Genomic DNA, 17,866 nt, shown 5'->3' with positions numbered 1-17,866 from the left:
AGGTAACCATTCCCCTCTTTGATGTTATCCACCAAGTACCTAAATATGCAAAATTCCTTAAAGATTTTTGCATGAACAAGAATAGAATTCTTGAGCTAGAGACTATTCCCTTGGGGAGTTCTATTTCTGCTTTAATGGGAGCATTGCCCGAGAAGTGTGATGATCCGGGCCCATCTATGGTCACTTGCACCATAAATGGAGTGCAATTTCTATATTGTTTGTGTGACCTCGGTGCATGTGTTAGCATTATGCCCCCTCTCCGTCTGTCGTATATTGAGGCTACCACCATTGAAGAGGTCGACGGCAAGATTTGTCTTAGCGGATAAAAGCATAATAACCGTGGCGGGTGTTGCGGAAGATGTACTGGTAAATATAAAAGGGTTGGTGTTTTCGATTGATTTCTATGTTCTTGAGATGCCATCAAGCGATTCCGAGAGGGCATCATCTATTCTACTTAGGAGACCATTTTTGAGGATCTCTAGATTCAAGTTAGATGCCTACTAAGGAACCTACTCGTTTGAAATAGATTAGAGAGTTGTGAGTTTTAGCCTAGAATAAGCAATGAAACATCTACCGGAGAATCACTCCCTATTCCGGTGTGACCCAATTGATAACATTGTAGCCGAAGTGCATCTTGCAAAGTTAGATGAGAAGCACATGATTGAAGACACAAATGAAGATCCAAGTGAAGCAAACACATTACACCATCCGGACCATCCGGAAATTCAAACTTCAAATCAAGACCAAAAGGTAGAATTGAAGCCACTACCACCCCACCTAAAGTACTCATATCTTGATGAAGCCCACAAGTTTCCTATGATCATTGCTTAAGAACTAAATCCTCAACAAGAAGAAAAGTTGCTATGCATCTTGAGGAAGAACAAAAGGGCCATAGGGTGGAGTTTGGCGGATCTAGTGGGAATAAGCTCCCAAGTATGCGAGCACCGAATATTCCTTGAAGAAGGAGCTAGACCCATTCGACAACCTCAAAGGCGACTCAATCCAACTATTCTAGAGGTTGTGAAAAAAGAGGTCACCCAGCTACTAGAAGCGGACATCATTTATCCCATTTCGTATAGTGAATGGGTAAGCCCGGTCCAAGTGGTGACAAAGAAATCCGGGATGACCACAATCAAGAACGAAAGCGGAGAACTTATAGCAACAAAGGTGCAAAACTCTTGGAGGGTGTGCATAGACTACCGAAGGTTGAATGCGGCCACTAGAAAAGATCACTTCCCACTACCGTTTATCGACCAAATGCTTGATCGATTAGCCGGTAAATCTCATTATTGTTTTCTAGATGGTTATTCGGGGTACTTCCAAATACACATTGCTCTAGAAGACCAAGAAAAAACAACATTTACTTGCCCCTTTGGAACTTATGCCCATAAGCGTATGCCATTCGGCTTATGCAACGCACTGGCAACCTTCCTGTTCCGAATTTGCTCTTGGATTTCCGGATATTCATCTTCTTTCAGATCAAATCTGACTTCCGGGATCACTGATCTGTGACTCATTATCTTGTAGTAATGGTCTGAATGTTCTTTAGTTAAGAACTTCCCTTGGTTCCAAAGTGGCTTTGGAACGCTTTCTTTCTTTCCTCTTAGGGTGGTTTGTTTCCCTTTAGGGGCCATGATCAAGAGACACAATAGTTTTTGTGATCACGGGAAAACACACCAAACTTAGAGCTTTGCTTGTCCTCAAGCAAAAGAGAGGAAAGAAGAGGGATAGGAGGAGAGCAATGTGGAATGGTGATGATGAGGAGGGCGCCGAACACAAGATATAGGGAGGGGGGGTGGGTAATTTTCGAAAAAAATAAGAAAGAGATAAGATAAAAGATATAATTTTAAAAGATATGATCAGAAAAAGATATAATTTTAAAAAGGAAAAGATATAAATCAAAATTTAAAAGATAGAATTGAATTTTTAATTTTGAAAAGGATTTTTAAAAGGAGTTAAAGATGTGTTGGAAACAAATTTGAAAAGCTGATGGCTTAAATTGGAAGGCCATTTGTTCTTTTGGGTTAAGATAAATCTAAAAAATTTGCAATCATTGGATTTTAGAAATTAGGATAAAAACTTTTGGAATTGAAAGTGATAATTTAAAATATGTTTATGCAAGAAATCATGAATTGAAACATAAAAATTTTGAAAAAATGCAAAGAAAAACGAAATTGTACCTCCTCCCACCATCCTGGCGTTAAACGCCCACATGGTGCATGGTTTGGGCGTTTAACGCCCAGATGTTGCTTCTCCTGGGCGTTCAACGCCCATGTGATGCTTCTTCCTGGCGTTTAACGCCAGGAGGTCCTTCTTTACTGGGCGTTTTTCTAAACGCGCAGAATGCTAGCAGATTGGCGTTAAACGCCCAGAAGGTGCATCTTTCTGGCGTTTAACGCCCAGAAGATGCTTCTTCTTGGCGTTTAACGCCCAGAAGGCTACCCTTACTGGCGTCAAACGCCCAGTGGGTGCTTCTTTTGGGCGTTTAACGCCCAAAGTATTTCTTACTGGCTTTTTCATGCCAGTGAGCTTCCAAATTTCTCTGTAACTCTTGGGACTTCAATCAATTACTAATTCACCTTTGAAGATACTTGGACTCAAACCTGTAAAGAAAAGAAAATTTATTTAATCAGTAAATAACTTTGTAAATGGCTGGGTTGCCTCCCAGCAAGCGCTTCTTTAATGTCATTAGCTGGACTGACACTGATATTCAATGTAATCTCAGTCTTGAGCATTCTTGCTCGAAATTATCTTCAAGATAGTGTTTAACTCTTTGTCCATTGACAATGAACTTTTTGTTAGAGTCACTATCCTGAAGTTCTATGTATCCATATGGTGATACACTTGTGATTACATATGGACCTTTCCACCGGGATTTTAATTTCCCAGGGAATAATTTGAGCCTTGAATTAAATAGCAGAACTTTCTGTCCTGGCTCAAAGACTCTGGATGACAATTTCTTATCATGCCATCTTTTTGCTTTCTCTTTGTAAATTTTTGCATTTTCGAAAGCATTGAGTCTAAATTCCTCTAGCTCATTTAACTGGAGTAGTCGTTTTTCTCCAGCTAACTTGGCATCAAGGTTCAGGAATCTGGTTGCCCAATAGGCTTTGTGTTCCAGTTCCACTGGCAAGTGACATGCCTTTCCATACACAAGCTGGTATGGAGAGGTCCCTATAGGGGTCTTGAATGCTGTTCTATATGCCCACAGAGCATCATCCAAGCTTCTTGCCCAATCCTTTCTACGGTTAATTACAGTCCGTTCCAGGATTCTTTTAAGTTCTCTATTTGAGACTTCAGCTTGCCCATTAGTTTGTGGGTGATATGGAGTAGCCACCCTGTGGTTGACTCCATAACGTACTAGAGCAGAGTAGAGCTGCTTATTACAGAAATGAGTACCCCATCACTGATTAACACTCTAGGGATTCCAAATCTGCTGAAGATATGTTTCTGGAGGAATTTTAACACTGTTTTAGTGTCATTAGTGGGTGTTGCTATAGCTTCCACCCATTTGGATACATAATCCACTGCCACCAGAATATAGGTGTTTGAGTATGATGGTGGGAAAGGTCCCATGAAGTCAATGCCCCATACATCAAACAACTCAATTTCCAAGATTCCTTGTTGAGGCATAGCATAACTGTGAGGCAGGTTGCCTGATCTCTGGCAACTATCACAGTTAAGTACGAATGCTCGGGAATCTTTATAGAGAGTAGGCCAGTAGAAGCCACTCTGGAGGACTCTTGTGGCTGTTCGTTCACTTCCAAAATGTCCTCCATACTGTGATCCATGGCAATGCCAGAGGATCTTCTGTGCTTCTTCTTTAGGCACACATCTACGGATTACTCCGTCTGCACATCTCTTAAAGAGATATGGTTCATCCCAAAGATAGTACTTTGCATCTGTGATTAATTTCTTTGATTGCACCTTACTGTACTCTTTGGGTATGAATCTTACTGCTTTGTAGTTTGCAATGTCTGCAAACCATGGCACTTCCTGGACGGCTAGTAATTGCTCATCCGGAAAGGTTTCAGAAATTTCAGTGAGAGGGGGGGACGCCCCTTCCACTGGTTCTATTCGGGACAGGTGATCTGCTACTTGATTTTCTGTCCCTTTTCTGTCTCTTATTTCTATATCAAACTCTTGCAGAAGCAGCACCCATCTGATGAGTCTGGGTTTTGAATCTTGCTTTGTGAGTAGATATTTAAGAGCAGCATGATCAGTGTACACAATCACTTTTGATCCTACTAAGTAGGATCTGAATTTGTCAATGGCGTAAACCACTGCAAGTAGCTCTTTTTCTGTGGTTGTGTAATTCTTCTGTGCATCATTTAGCACACGGCTGGCATAGTAAATGACATGCAGAAGCTTGTCATGCCTTTGTCCCAACACTGCACCAATGGCATGGTCACTGGCATCACACATTAGTTCAAATGGTAATGTCCAGTCTGGTGCAGAGATGATTGGTGCTGTAACCAATTTAGCTTTCAGAGTTTCAAATGCCTGCAGACACTCTTCATCAAAGATAAATGGCGTGTCTGCAGCTAGCAGGTTGCTCAGAGGTTTGGCGATTTTTGAAAAATCCTTTATAAACCTCCGGTAGAACCCTGCATGTCCCAGAAAGCTTCTGATTGCCTTAACATTAGCAGGTGGTGGTAATTTTTCAATTACTTCTACTTTAGCTTGGTCCACCTCTATCCCTTTGTTCGAAATTTTGTGCCCAAGGACAATTCCTTCAGTCACCATAAAGTGACATTTTTCCCAGTTTAAAACCAGGTTAGTCTCTTGGCATCTTTTCAGAACAAGTGCTAAATGGTTAAGGCAGGAGCTGAATGAGTCTCCAAATACTGAAAAGTCATCCATGAAGACTTCCAGAAATGTTTCCACCATATCAGAGAAAATTGAGAGCATGCACCTCTGAAAGGTTGCAGGTGCATTGCACAGGCCAAATGGCATCCTTCTGTATGCAAATACTCCAGATGGACATGTGAAGGCCGTTTTCTCCTGATCCTGGGGATCTACTGCAATTTGATTATAACTTGAATATCCATCCAGGAAGCAGTAGTATTCATGACCTGCTAGTCTTTCTAGCATCTGGTCTATGAATGGTAAAGGAAAATGATCCTTTCTGGTGGCTGTATTGAGTCTTCTGTAATCAATGCACATACGCCACCCTGTAACTGTCCTTGTAGGAACTAGTTCATTTTTTTCATTATGAACCACTGTCATGCCACCCTTCTTAGGGACAACTTGAACAGGGCTCACCCAGGGGCTGTCAGAAATAGGATAAATAATCCCAGCCTCTAGTAATTTAGTGACTTCTTTTTGCACCACTTCTTTCATAGCTGGGTTCAGCCGCCTTTGTGGTTGAACCACTGGCTTGGCGTCATCCTCCAACAAGATTTTGTGCATGCATCTGGCTGGGCTAATGCCCTTGAGATCACTAATGGACCACCCAAGAGCTGTCTTGTGCGTCCTTAGCACTTGAATTAGTGCTTCCTCTTCCTGTGGCTCTAAGGTAGAGCTTATAATTACAGGAAAGGTCTCACCTTCTCCCAAAAATGCATATTTCAGGGATGGTGGTAATGGTTTGAGCTCGGGTTTTGGAGGTTTCTCTTCTTCTTGAGGGATTTTCAGAGGTTCTATTATCTTCTCTGATTCCTCCAAATCAGGCTGAACATCTTTAAAGATGTCCTCCAGCTCTGATTCGAGACTCTCAGCCATGTTGACCTCTCTTACCAGAGAATCAATGAGATCAACACTCATGCAGTCATTTGGGGTGTCTGGATGTTGCATGGCTTTAACAACATTCAACTTGAACTCTTCCTCATTGACTCTCAAGGTTACTTCCCCTTTTTGGACATCAATGAGGGTTCGGCCAGTTGCTAGGAAAGGTCTTCCTAGAATGAGAGTTGCACTCTTGTGCTCCTCCATTTCCAGCACCACAAAGTCAGTAGGAAAGGCAAATGGCCCAACCTTGACAATCATGTCTTCAATCACGCCTGATGGGTATTTAATGGAGCCATCAGCAAGTTGAAGACATATCCTGGTTGGTTTAATTTCTTCAGCTAAACCAAGCTTTCTGATAGTAGATGCAGGTATTAGGTTGATACTTGCCCCAAGATCACATAAAGCTTGCTTGGTACAAACACCTTCTAATGTGCATGGTATCATAAAGCTCCCAGGATCTTTAAGCTTCTCAGGTAAGCTTTTCAGAATGACTGCACTGCATTCTTCAGTGAGGTAAACTTTTTCAGTTTCCCTCCAATCCTTCTTATGACTTAAGATCTCTTTCATGAACTTAGCATAAGAGGGTATTTGCTCAAGTGCTTCTGCAAACGGAATCTTTATTTCAAGAGTCCTGAGATAGTCTGCAAAGCGGGCGAATTGCTTATCCTGTTCCGCTTGGCGGAGTTTTTGAGGATAAGGCATTTTGGCTTTGTATTCCTCAACCTTAGTTGCTGCAGTTTTATTACCTACAGAAGTGGGTTGGGAAGCCTTTTTAGAAAGGTCAGCACTTGTATGTGACTGATTCCCCACTGGCATTTGAATGCTAGTGGTGGGAGCTGGAGTGGCGTCAAACGCCACTTCCTTGTTTGTTACTGGCGTTTGAACGCCAGAACCATGCTCCTTTTGGGCGTTCAACGCCAGATCCATGCTTGTTTCTGGCGTTGAACGCCAGGAATAAGCATGGTTTGGGCGTTGAGCGCCAGCTTTATCCCTTTCTGGGCTCTGCTTGTCCTCAGAGGGATTTTTAGTAGCCATTTGTTCATTTCCTGTCTTCTTGCTATCTTGAAGTGAGGTATTTAATGTTTTCCCACTTCTTAATTGAACTGCTTGGCATTCTTCTGATATATGTTTCGACAGTTGCTTTTCTGTCTGCTTTAATTGTACTTCCATGTTCCTGTTAGCCATTCTTATTTCCTGTAATATTTCCTTGAATTCGGCTAGCTGCTGAGTTAGAAAATCTAATTGCTGATTGAATTCATTAGCCTGATCCATCGGATTGAGTTCTGCAGTTACTGTTTTAGCTTCTTCTTTCATGGAAGATTCACTGTTTAGATACAGATGCTGATTTCTGGCAACTGTATCAATAAGCTCTTGAGCTTCTTCAATTGTTTTTCTCATGTGTATAGATCCACCAGCTGAGTGGTCTAGAGAAATCTGAGCTTTTTCTGTAAGCCCATAGTAAAAGATGTCTAATTGCACCCATTATGAAAACATTTCAGAGGGGCATTTTCTTAGAATCTCTCTGTATCTCTCCCATGCATCATAAAGGGATTCATTATCTCCTTGTTTGAAGCCTTGGATGCTTAGTCTTAGCTGTGTCATCCGTTTGGGAGGGAAATAGTGATTCAGGAATTTTTCTGACAGCTGTTTCCATGTTTTTATGCTGTTCTTAGGTTGGTTGTTTAACCACCTCTTAGCTTGATCTTTTACAGCAAATGGAAACAGTAGTAATCTGTAGACATCCTGATCCACTTCCTTATCATGTACTGTATCAGCAATTTGCAGAAATTGTGCCAGAAACTCTGTAGGTTCTTCATGTGGAAGACCAGAGTACTGGCAGTTTTGCTGCACCATGATAATGAGCTGAGGATTCAGCTCAAAGCTACTAACTCCAATGGAAGGTATACAGATACTACTCCCATATGAAGCAGTAGTGGGGTTAGCATATGACCCCAGAGTCCTCTTGGACTGTTCACTCATACTTACTTCCATAATGGAATACAAGTTGAGAATTTATAGTTTGGAATGTAGCAATAAAAATGGAATAAATAAAAAAGAAGTTAAAAATATATATATATATATATTTTTTTTAATAAAAACGAAATAAATAAAAGAAAGTGGAAATATTTTGAAATTGAAAATTGAATTTTTATAAAAGATTTTCGAAAAAAAATTGTTCAAAATTAGTTAGAAAAATAAAAATTTTTGAATTTTGAATTTTGTGATGAAAGAGAAAAACACACAAAAGACACAAGACTTAAAATTTTTAGATCTAATGCTCCTTAATTTTCGAAAATATTTGGAGGGAAAACACCAAGGAACACCAAACTTAAAAATTTTAAGATCAAGGCACAAGAACAACTCAAGAACACTTTGAAGATTCACAAGAACACCAAGAACACAAGGAAGAACACCAAACTTAAAATTTTTAGAAAACCAAAATAAATTTTCAAAAATTATAAAAATTAACAATAAAACACCAAACTTGGAGTTTGGCACAAGATTAAATCAAGAAAAATTATTTTTGAAAAAGATTTTCAAAAGTACTGGTGCTCCCTTATCAAGAATATAAGCCAATTGGGAATAAATATGACACTTGATGCAGATGTTCTTGAAAAGAAACTATCCTATCAAAATTTAATGACTCTATAACAATAAAAATAAAAATAAAAATAAAAATAAATTATTCCTAATCTAAGAAATAAAATAAACCTTCAATTGTCCAAACTCAATAATCCCCGGCAACGGCGCCAAAAACTTGGTGGACGAAATTGTGATCTTTAATTAATGGCTCCTTGGCATATGCCAAGGAGAACTAATTTAACTAACTGATTACTTGCTCAGAGCACAATTCCGTTCAACTAACCAGCAAGTGTACTGGGTCGTCCAAGTAATACCTTACGTGAGTAAGGGTCGAATCCACAGAGATTATTGGTTTGAAGCAATCAATATTTATTTTATTAGTCTTAGTTAGGATGTCAACAAGGATTATTTGGATTAAAAGTGAAATTACTGGATTTGATAAAAGAGGGAACAATGTTACTTTGATTTGCAGCACTGGGAAATATGTTGGAGTTTTGGAGATGCTTTGTCCTCTGATTTCAACTCTTCCTTGAGATCTTCTTCTCACACGCAGGTTCCTTCCATGGCAAGCTCTATGTAGGGTGTCACCGTTGTCAATGGCTACTTCCCATCCTCGCAGTGAAAACTATGCACGCACTCTGTCACAGTACGGCTAATCACCGGTTGGTTCCCGCTCCTACTGGAATAGAATCACTCTTTTGCGTCTGTCACTAACGCCCAGCAGGTTAAAGTTTGAAGCACGTCACAGTCATTCAATCCCGGAATCCTACTCGGAATACCACAGACAAGGTTTAGACTTTCCGGATTCTCATGAATGCCGCCATCAATCCGGCTTATACCACGAAGATTCTGTTAGGGAATCTAAGAGATATTCATTCAATCTGATGTAGAACGGAGGTGGTTGTCAGGCACACGTTCATGGGTTGAGGAAGGTGATGAGTGTCACGGGTCATCACCTTCTCCACAGTTAAGCGCGAATAAACATCTTAGATAAGAACAAGCGTGTTTGAATGGAAAACAAAGGAATTGTATTAAATCATCGAGACGCTGCAGAGCTCCTCACCCCCAACAATGGAGTTTAGAGACTCATGCTGTCATAAAGTATGTAATTCATATCTGAAAATGTCATGAGGTACAAGAAATGTCTGTAAAAGTTGTTTAAATAGTAAACTAATAACCTAGGGTTACAGAAAATGACTACACTAAGATAATTGGTGCAGAAATCCACTTCTGGGGCCCACTTGGTGTGTGCTGGGGCTGAGACTAAAGCTTTCCACGTGCAAAGGCCTTTCTTGGCGTCAAACTTCAGGTTATGACGTGTTTTGGGCGTTCAACTCCGGATCATGACGTTTTTCTGGCGTTTAACTCCAGACAGCAGCATGAACTTGGCGTTTAACGCCAAGTTACGTCGTCTATCCTCGCTCAAAGTATGGACTATTATATATTGCTGGAAAGCCCTGGATGTCTACTTTCCAACGCCGTTGAGAGCGCGCCAATTGGACTCCTGTGGCTCCAGAAAATCCATTTCGAGTGCAGGGAGGTCAGGATCCAACAGCATCAGCAGTCCTTTTTCAGCCTAAGTCAGATTTTTGCTCAGCTCCCTCAATTTCAGCCAGAAAATACCTGAAATCACAGAAAAACACACAAACTCATAGTAAAGTCCAGAAATATGATTTTTGCCTAAAAACTAATATTATTTTACTAAAAACTAACTGAAACATGCTAAAATCTACATGAAATTACCCCCAAAAAGCGTACAAAATATCCGCTCATCAATATCCTTGAGCCTTAAACATCAAGGATTCTTCATTCACTTGAATGATCAATTCTCCTCTATCAACATCAATTACAGCCTTTGCTGTGGCTAGGAAGGGTCTGCCAAGGATGATGGATTCATCCATGCACTTCCCAGTCTCTAGGACTATGAAATCAGCAGGGATGTAATGGTCTTCAACTTTTACCAGAACATCCTTTACAAGTCCATAAGCTTGTTTTCTTGAGTTGTCTGCCATCTCTAGTGAGATTTTTACAGCTTGTACCTCAAAGATCCCTAGCTTCTCCATTACAGAGAGAGGCATGAGGTTTACACTTGACCCTAGGTCACACAAGGCCTTCTTGAAGGTCATGGTGCCTATGGTACAAGGTATTGAAAACTTCCCAGGATCCTGTCTCTTTTGAGGTAATTTCTGTCTAGGCAAGTCATCTAGTTCTTTGGTGAGCAAAGGGGGTTCATCCTCCCAAGTCTCATTTCCAACTAACTTGTCATTTAGCTTCATGATTGCTCCAAGGTATTTAGCAACTTGCTCTTCAGTGACATACTCATCCTCTTCAGAGGAAGAATACTCATCAGAGCTCATGAATGGCAGAAGTAAGTCCAATGGAATCTCTATGGTCTCATTTTGAGCCTCGGATTCCCATGGTTCCTCATTGGGGAACTCATTGGAGGCCAGTGGACGTCCATTGAGGTCTTCCTCAGTGGCGTTCACTGCCTCTTCCTCCTCTCCAAATTCGGCCATGTTGATGGCTTTGCACTCTCCTTTTGGATTTTCTTCTGTATTGCTTGGAAGAGTACTAGGAGGGAGTTCAGTAATTTTCTTGCTTAGCTGTCCCACTTGTGCCTCCAAATTTCTAATGGAGGACCTTGTTTCAGTCATGAAACTTTGAGTGGTTTTGATTAGATCAGAGACCATGGTTGCTAAGTCAGAGGTGTTCTGCTTAGAACTCTCTGTCTGTTGCTGAGAAGATGATGGAAAAGGCTTGCCACTGCTAAACCTGTTTCTTCCACCATTGTTATTGTTGAAACCTTGTTGAGGTCTCTGTTGATCCTTCCATGAAAGATTTGGATGATTTCTCCATGAAGGATTGTAGGTGTTTCCATAGGGTTCTCCCATGTAATTCACCTCTTCTATTGAAGGGTTCTCAGGATCATAAGCTTCTTCTTTAGATGAAGCTTCCTTAGTACTACCTGGTGCATTTTGCATTCCAGACAGACTTTGAGAAATCATATTGACTTGCTGAGTCAATATCTTGTTCTGAGCCAATATGGCATTCAGAGTGTCAATCTTAAGAACTCCTTTCTTCTGATTTGTCCCATTGTTCACAGGATTCCTTTCAGAAGTGTACATGAATTGGTTATTTGCAACCATTTCAATGAGCTCTTGAGCTTCTGTAGGCGTCTTCTTCAGATGAAGAGATCCTCCAGCAGAGCTATCCAAAGACATCTTGGACAGTTCAGACAGACCATCATAGAAAATACCTATGATGTTCCATTCAGAAAGCATGTCAGAGGGACACTTTTTGATTAATTATTTGTATCTTTCCCAAGCTTCATAGAGAGATTCTCCTTCCTTCTGTCTGAAGGTTTGGACTTCCACTCTAAGCTTACTCAATTTTTGAGGTGGAAAGAACTTTGCCAAAAAGGCATTGACTAGCTTTTCCCAAGAGTTCAGGCTTTCTTTAGGTTGTGAGTCCAACCATGTCCTAGCTCTGTCTCTTACAGCAAAAGGGAATAGCATAAGTCTGTAGACCTCAGGGTCAACCCCATTAGTCTTGACAGTGTCATAGATTTGCAAGAACTCAGCTAAAAACTGATGAGGATCTTCTAATGGAAGTCCATGGAACTTGCAATTCTGTTGCATTAGAGAAACCAATTGAGGCTTAAGCTCAAAGTTGTTTGCTCCAATGGCAGGGATAGAGATGCTTCTCCCATAGAAGTCGGGAGTAGGTGCAGTAAAGTCACCCAGCACCTTCCTTGCATTGTTGGCATTGTTGTTGTTTTCGGCTGCCATGGGTTCCTCTTCTTTGAAGATTTCTGTTAGGTCCTCTACAGAGATTTGTGCCTTAGCTTCTCTTAGTTTTCGCTTCAAGGTCCTTTCAGGTTCAGGGTCAGCCTCAACAAGAATGCTTTTGTCTTTGCTTCTGCTCATATGAAAGAGAAGAAAACAAGAAAATATAGAATCCTCTATGTCACAGTATAGAGATTCCTTGAGGTGTCAGAGGAAAAGAAAAATGGAAGGAAGAGGTAGAAAATTCGAACAAGAAAGATGGAGTTCAAATTGTGTATTAAGGAATAGTGTTAGTCCATAAATAGAAGGATGTGAGAAGAGGAGAAGAAATTTTCGAAAATATTAAAAAGGTTTTAAAAACATTTTGAAAAACTTTAATTGATTTTCGAAAACCAAGATTGAGAAAGAAGTAAAGTGATTTTTGAAAAAGATTTTGAGATTAGAAATCAAAAAGATTTGATTGAAAACTATTTTGAAAAAGATGTGGTTAAGAAGATATGATTGGTTTTAAGAAGATGTGATTGAGAAGATATGATTTGAAAAACACTTTAAAAAGATTTGATTTTGAAAATTAATGACTTGGCTATCAAGAAAATATATGATTCAAACATTAAACCTTTCTCAACAGAAAAGGCAACATACTTGAAATGTTGAATCAAATCATTAATTGATAGCAAGTATCCTTAAAATAGAAAGAAATTGATTTTGAAAAAGATTTGATTGAAAAGATTTGATTTGAAAAAGATTTGATTTTGAAAAGTTTTGAAAACCTGAAAAAAATTTGAATTAAAAACAGAATCTTCCCTCTTGTGCCATCCTGGCGTTAAACGCCCAGAATGGTGCACATTCTGGTGTTTAACGCCCAAACTACTACCCTTTTGGGCGTTAAACGCCCAGCCAGGCACCCTGGCTGGCGTTTAAACGCTAGTTTGCCCTTCTTCACTGGGCGTTTTGAACGCCCAGATTTTTCTGTGTAATTCCTCTGCAGTATGTTCTGAATCTTCAATTCTCTGTATTATTGACTTGAAAACACACAAATTAAAAATATTTTTGGATTTTTAATATGAGGAATAATCAACATGCAACTAAAATCAAATAACAATGCATGCAAGACACCAAACTTAGCAGTTTGTATACTGCTGACACTAAAAATGAGAATGCATATGAGAAACACAAACACTCAAGTCAAGAGAAATTAAAGATCAGAGTAATGAAATCATCAAGAACATCTTGAAGATTAATGAAGACACATGCATGAATGCAAAAAGAACAGAAACATGCAATTGACACCAAACTTAACATGAGACTCTAGACTCAACAAGAAACATCAAATATTTTTTTGGTTTTTTATGATTTTGCAAAATTTTTTTGTGCTTTTTCAAAAATTAAGTGGAAATGAAAATAAAGATATCAAAATTCTTAATGAGAATTCCAAGAATCATGCAATGTTAGTCTAAAGCTTTAGTCTAAAGAAATTAGACATGGCTAGCCAAGCTTCAGCAGAACATTGCATTCAAGAGCTAAATTGATGAAGATCAATCAGCTTTGGTGATGATAAGAACATCACCTTGAAACACTAGAATTCATTCTTAAGAACTCTAAAGAAAAAATACCTAATCTAAGCAACAAGATGAACCGTCAGTTGTCCATACTCGAACAATCCCCGACAACGGCGCCAAAAACTTGGTGCACGAAATTGTGATCATCAACGGCGCCATCAACATGGTGCGCACAATTGTAATCTCACTTCTTTATCACAACTTTGCACAACTAACCAGCAAGTGTACTGGGTCGTCCAAGTAATAAACCTTACGCGCGTAAGGGTCGATCCCACAGAGATTGTTGGTATGAACCAAGCTATGGTCACCTTGTAAATCTTAGTCAGGCAAACTCAAATGGTTATGGGTGATATACGAATAAAACATAAAATAGAGATAGAGATACTTATGCAATTCATTGGTGGGAATTTCAGATAAGCGTATGAAGATGCTTGGTCCCTTCCGTCTCTCTGCTTTCCTACTGTCTTCATCCAATCCTTCTTACTCCTTTCCATGGCAAGCTGTATGCAAGGGTTTCACCGTTGTCAGTGGCTACCTCCCATCCTCTCAGTGGAAATGTTCAACACACCCTATCACGGCACGGCTATCCATCTGTCGGTTCTCAATCAGGCCGGAATAGAATCCAGTGATTCTTTTGCATCTGTCACTAACGCCCAACCTTCAGGAGTTTGAAGCTCGTCACAGTCATTCAATCATTGAATCCTACTCAGAATACCACATACAAGGTTTAGACTTTTCGGATTCTCTTGAATGCCGCCATCAGTTCTAGCTTATACCACGAAGATTCCGGTTAAAGAATCCAAGAGATATCCACCCAATTTAAGGTAGAACGGAGGTGGTTGTCAGGCACACGTTCATAGGTGAGAATGATGATGAGTGTCATGGATCATCACATTCATCAAGTTGAAGAACAAGTGATATCTTAGAACAAGAACAAGCGGAATTGAATAGAAGAACAATAGTAATTGCATTAATACTCGAGGTACAGCAGAGCTCCACACCTTAATCTATGGTGTGTAGAAACTCCACCGTTGAAAATACATAAGAACAAGGTCTAGGCATGGCCGTGAGGCCAGCCTCCCAATGATCAAAAGATCAGAAGAACAAAAGATTCCAAAGATCAGAAGATGAAAATACAATAGCAAAAGGTCCTATATATAGAGAACTAGTAGCCTAGGGTGTACAGAGATGAGTAAATGACATAAAAATCCACTTCCGGGCCCAGTTGGTGTGTGCTTGGGCTGAGCATTGAAGCATTTTCGTGTAGAGACTCTTCTTGGAGTTAAACGCCAGCTTTGGTGCCAGTTTGGGCGTTTAACTCCCATCCTTGTGCCAGTTCCGGCGTTTAACGCTGGGAATTCTGATGGTGACTTTGAACGCCGGTTTGGGCCATCAAATCTTGAGCAAAGTATGGACTATCATATATTGCTGGAAAGCCCAGGATGTCTACTTTCCAACGCCGTTGATAGCGCGCCAATTGGGCTTTTGTAGCTCCTGAACATCCACTTCAAGTGCAGGGAGGTCAGAATCCAACAGCATCTGCAGTCCTTTTTAGTCTCTGAATCAGATTTTTGCTCAGGTCTCTCAATTTCAGCCAGAAAATACCTGAAATCACAGAAAAACACACAAACTCATAGTAAAGTCCAGAAAGGTGAATTTTAACTAAAAACTAATAAAAATATACTAAAAACTAACTAGAACATACTAAAAACATACTAAAAATAATGCCAAAAAGCGTATAAATTATCCGCTCATCAAAGGACTTCAAGAATTACTTCTTTAAGGTTCGTGCTGTCGAGGGGGTCCGCCCCTTTTTTCTTGATGAAAATGATGAGCCTTCTTTCCCTCTAGAGTGGCAAAAGGATGTAAGAGTGTCTCGCTATACTTGGGACATGCTTGATGATGTTGAGCATGCCTTTGTTGTTGTTCTTGAGGATCTCTAGGGGAAACCACCCCATCTTGATACAAAAAAGTTTTTGAGTGACCCGTCCTTGGTTCGGACTGTTTTGGGTACTTGTCTGACTTATTTCTATACTTGTTTCGCTTTTCTTCCTCTTATTGGATTCGTAACTCTTTGTTGTGGCTGATTTTGTATTTGCAGATATGTCAAAGAATAGGGATCCCATGAAGGCCTTTAAAAAGGTGAAGAAGGCAACTGCTGCTTTGAACATCTCGGCCATGGTGGTCGGGGAGGGATCTTCTCAGGTCCCTTTAAAGCCTCCTGTGCCGATTTCTCCTGGGCCGAGGAAAGCAATTCCTACTCCTCGATTTCGTCAGGTCGATCCTTCACAGACTTCGGCCGTTGCTTCTGGCGCTCCTCCTAGTATGAAGCAGAAAGTAACTGAGCCTTTCAACCTTGACGCTCCTGACTTTGATCCGATCGAGTTTATAGAGCAACAAATCGGTCCTTATAGTGCCCTTTCTATGGATGATGTCTCCCTTCTTCTGCATTTTGATTATGTGGCTCGAAGTGGTATTAAGTTGGCACACTTGGGAGCGGCCCTGTATCGAACTACCCAAAGTCTTCCTCTCCATGCCACCAAATCCTTTATGGAGGAAGCCAAACTGGAGTTTGATCGGATAAATGGCTTGAAGGAGGAGCTCAAGGTGAAGGTGGCCAAGTTGGAAAAAGATCTGAAAAATGAGAAGGCGATTATGCCTCTGTAAGGCTGGCTGAAGATACGGCCTTGAGACATAAGGATAGTTATGTCACATCTTATCGGGAGGGGATGCGTCTGAAGGAGGAGTTGGAAAACGCCCAAGCTGATTATGCCGAGCTCCAGGGTCATCTTGTTGGTAGTGTAACTACTGCCTACGAGATCCTGAAGGAGCAGGTTCGGATTATTGCTCCTGAGGCTGACCTTACTCTCTTTAGCCTGGACAACGTCGTGAGGGATGGTAAGATTGTCCCTGATGACCAGAATGATGATGATGCTGATCCTCCCTATGTGCCTTCTGTCAAAGTGTCGACCTCCTCGGTTCCTCCCGTTATGTCTGATCCGGATTGCCAGATTCTGATCTGGGATGATGGAACTATAGATGCTGTGCCCATTCAAACTCGCCCTCCTTCTCCCCGTACTGATGCTGCTGGGAAGGCTCCCGATCTTAGCTGATCTTCTTTCTAAGTATTAGTGTAAATAGCCCGATTTTTGGGCTTTTGAACTTGTTTATTGTTTTGTTTAACTGCTGACGCTTTTTAGTTGTCTGCCTGGCAACTTTTATTTTGAAAAACAAAAGTAGCTTTCTAAGGTTGATTTTGGTGGCCTCTTGAAGCTTTATCATACTATGCTTTTATTGTGCTTTAACATGGTATCTGTTGGAATCTTGCTGCTTGGCCTCTTTAGATTGCTTTAGTACTTATTGTTTGTAGCTTGGATCCTTTTGAGGCCGTGACTGTGGGGTCCCGACTTGTTTCTCGGTTTCCTAGCTTTTGTTTGTATTTTTAGCGCCTCATAACCGATTTCTTTATGTTGGTCCCCTTCTAAGTTATTTTTGTAATCCTCTTTCCCGGACCTTTGTCAGGTCTCTTTAAGGGATTACTTTTATAACTTATCTTCGTAGGAGACCGACTTCGTTAGGTCGATCTCTTCTAAGTTGTTTTTGTAATCCTCTTTTTTGGACCATTGTTAGGTCTCTGGTGCGCGAAATTGTGAACAATACTTTTCACAACTCTCATAATCCCCGGTCATGAACCCCAAAAACTTGGTGTTCAATACCATGGCATTACACAACTTCGCACAACTAACCAGCAAGTGCACTGGGTCGTCCAAGTAATAAACCTTACGCGAGTAAGGGTCGATCCCACGGAGATTGTTAGTATTGAAGCAAGCTATGGTCATCTTGTAAATCTTAGTCAGGCAAACTCAAATGGTAATGGTGATGAACGAAAATAACAAAAAGGTAAAGATAGAGATACTTATGTAATTCATTGGTAGGAACTTCAGATAAGCGCATGAAGATGCCTTCCCTTCCGTCTCTCTGCCTTCCTACTGTCTTCATCCAATCCTTCTTACTCCTTTCCATGGCAAGCTTGTGTAGGGTTTCACCGTTGTCAATGGCTACCTCCCATCCTCTCAGTGAAAACGATTGCATATGCTCTGTCACAGCACGCGGAATTCAGCTGTCGGTTCTCGGTCAGGCCGGAATAGAATCCATCGATTCTTTTGCGTCTGTCACTAACGCCCCGCCTGCTAGGAGTTTGAAGCACGT

The sequence above is a fragment of the Arachis hypogaea genome, chromosome 10 (genome assembly GCF_003086295.3).
Source record: "Arachis hypogaea cultivar Tifrunner chromosome 10, arahy.Tifrunner.gnm2.J5K5, whole genome shotgun sequence".
Taxonomy (NCBI): Eukaryota; Viridiplantae; Streptophyta; class Magnoliopsida; order Fabales; family Fabaceae; genus Arachis; species Arachis hypogaea.
This window is presented reverse-complemented; position numbering follows the sequence as displayed.